At 37.4% G+C, this 3,206-nt stretch overlaps 1 non-coding gene across 1 annotated transcript; it reads left to right on the forward strand.

The window, feature by feature from the left end:
• The first annotated feature begins 345 nt into the window (after nucleotides 1-345).
• LOC122118449 lies at nucleotides 346-447 on the forward strand. Its single transcript, XR_006149370.1, has one exon. It is a non-coding gene; the product is annotated as a U6 spliceosomal RNA (small nuclear RNA).
• The last annotated feature ends 2,759 nt before the right edge of the window (nucleotides 448-3,206 follow it).

Below are 3,206 nucleotides of genomic sequence, written 5' to 3' on the forward strand. Positions count from 1 at the left end.
ACAATCTGCTAAATAGTCTTAATTTTGGCATATATGAGCAAATTCCCACAATTAAACATATTGAAAACATTAAAACTTTTAACAAACCTTAACACTATCTATAGTGTTCATTATGACAGGTTCCTTGTACAGAATAATTGAATTCCTCCCCCTACACATCCGTTGAACAATAAATAACTGGAATTATTTTGTTTTTGACATGTCAATCTTGACTTTATTCTTAAAAGTGTTCTTATGTAAGAAATACATTGTTCTAAAATTTCATGACAATTCTTTTGAATTTAATTTTTGTGGAATTGTCTAGTTTAAGAAAATCAATTACACTTTATATATAAAAAATGTTCTGTGCTCAATTCGGTAGCACATACACTAACATTGGAACAATAAAAAGAAGAATAGCCCCTGACTGAGGATGACACGCAAGTTCGTGAAGCATTCCAGATTTTTAAAAGAACAGATGCTGGAGGGGATGTGGACAGAAAGGAACCTTAATGCATTGTTGTTGGGAGTTTAAACTTGTTCAAAGGCTTTGGAAAGTAGTATGGAGGTTCCTCAAAAGACTACACAGAGCACCCCTAAGACCCAGCAATCTCATTTTGGGCATTCACCCAAATGATCTCAAACAAGACCATACTAAATCTACTAGCAAAACTATGTTCATTGCAGCATTATTTACCATAGCTAAGCTACATAACCAAACCCGATGCCCCACACTAAAGGAATGGATCAAGAAAATGTGTGTGTGTGTGTGTGTGTATACTGGATTTCTATGCCTCTATCAGAAAGAATGGCATCACCCAGTTAGGAAATGGAAAGACTTGGAAAAAATTATATTAAGTAAATTAAGCCAGGCCCAAAGAAGTGAAGTAAGCCAGGCCCAAGGAAACATAGATCCCATGCTTTCCTTATTTGCAATAACTAGTATGTGTCTGATACAAGCAGAAAAGTTCAGATAAGTTGATGTTAGGGGAATGAACCCAAAGATAAGTATTCAAATGTTTTTTTTTGTTTTTTGTTTTTTTCCTTTCATGCAATTTTTCTAACATATTTATAAGAAGATTTCTATGTTGCTTTGTATGCCCCTCCCCCAAGGTATAACCCATGTTTCACTGCATTTGATGTTGGTATAATTTGCGGAGGGGAAGGGAAAAAAACCAATTCGTTTAACTAGGGATGCAGGTGGACCCATTGCAACAATTAGATGTACAAGTCATTATGTAAAAAAATGAACTTTACAACTTTGGGGGGAGGAGGACCGGGTGGGGGAAGTGTGGGAGTATGGGAAGGGATGGGAAGGGGAAGCAAAGAGGAGCCAACAATGCTTGATAAGAAATGTACTCATTATCTTGCCCATGTAATTGTAACCCCTCTGTATGCTATTTTCACAATAAAAAAAAGAAGCATAGGTCCTATGGTATCCCTTATTTGCAATAACTAATGTATGTCTGGGATAAACAAAGAAGGTATGGTAAGGCGAAAAAAAGGAGGAGGCAACAATACTTGATAAGAAATGTACTCATTACCTTTTCCAGGTAATTGTAACTCCTCTGTATGATATTTTCACAATTAAAAAAAGAGAAAAGGTCAAAAGCATGTGCAGATGACTAGATAAGATGATGTTAAGGTAAATGAACCCCAAGATAGGGACACAAGTGGTTTTTTATTTGTTTCTGTTGTTTCTAATGTATTTATAATGTACGATGTGATTTTTTTATATGTGCATCCCCCACAGTTAAACCCCTGTTTTCACTGTATCTGATGTTGGTGTACCTCCATCTTGTATATACACTTCTCTAATTTGGGTATGGAAAAGGAAAAAAACAAAATGCTTAAATAAGGATACAGTATGACCCATTGCACCAATGTGATGCACAAGACAGTACGTTGAAAAACGAACTTTACAATTTAGGCGGGGTGGGGGCAGGGCAGCGTACTTGTGGAGGTGGGAAGGAAGGGATGGTGGGGGAAAACAAAGGAGAAGGTAACAATGCTTGATAGGAAATGTATTCATTACCTTTTTCATGTAACTGTAACCACTCTGTACAGTACTTTTACAATAAAAAACATAAAAATGTTCTGGGATGGAAGAGAATATTACCCCTATTTTACCCATATAATATCGTTAACAAAGAAATTAATGCAAAACACTGATATGAATATATTTTGAATAAATGTGTGTGTGTGCATGTGTGTGCGTGTGTGTGCGTGTGTGTGTGTGTGTGTGTGTGTGTGTGTGTATGTGCGTGTGTGTGTATGTGCGTGCCTGCGCATTTTCATTCTCAGAGTTTGAATTCAGTGCATCAAGGTCTCGCTAGGCTATTCCTCTCTAGGTTGATGAGCTATTATATAAGCTACATCTCCATTCTTGGCTCTTTGCTAGTTCATTAATTAAAAAAATATCTCATGAATATTTTTGTCCTGATTGGCTTCCAACGGTTATCCACAGATCTCCGGTTCCTGAGCAGATACCCGTGTAGACAGGATTACAGGTATGACCAACCAGCACAAGGCTTTCAGAATACTTTAAAAAGTAGAAGAAAATTTACTTCATAGAGGCTTGTTTATCATCTCCAGCTTTTACAGCATTTTGGAGTGATTATATGTGAATTTATTTCATTTTTGGATTCTTAAAAGACAGTAAGTGATGGTATTTAAAAGTTTAATCCTTTTTTTTTAACAGTCATGTGGCTTGAACTCTGGGCTTGGGCGCTGTCCCTGCGCCTTTCAGCTGAAGGCGAGTGCTCTACCCCTTGAGCGACAGTGCCGCTTTGGCTTTCCTAGTGGTTTATTGGAGATAAGAGTCTCATAGACTTTCCAGCCTGGGCTGGCTTTGAAGTGCAATCCTCGGATCTCAGCTTCCTCTGTAGCCAGGATTATAGGCGTGAGCCACCAGCTACCGGATAATTTTAGTACTTTTTAAAACATATACTGGTACTGTGGAACAGAAGAAATTTGTCACTCTTTAGACCTCAATTTGAGGTCTGAGCATGATAACCCAATGTCACCAACACAGTCTGTGTTGAAGAAAAATGTGACAGAAAACGATTACTGTTGGCAATAATTGCTATGCTATTATTTCTTGGACAACATGAATATTGAATTAAGAGTGTAAGGGAATGGAGAGGATTTTACCTACTGTTTTTATTGCTGACTTTTGGAAATTTTGACTCATTTCCTTCCCCACTGTGTGTCTTTGGGCCATGCAT

This window comes from Dipodomys spectabilis, unplaced genomic scaffold (genome assembly GCF_019054845.1).
Source record: "Dipodomys spectabilis isolate Male_0828 unplaced genomic scaffold, ASM1905484v1 ptg000152l, whole genome shotgun sequence".
NCBI classification, from domain to species: domain Eukaryota; kingdom Metazoa; phylum Chordata; class Mammalia; order Rodentia; family Heteromyidae; genus Dipodomys; species Dipodomys spectabilis.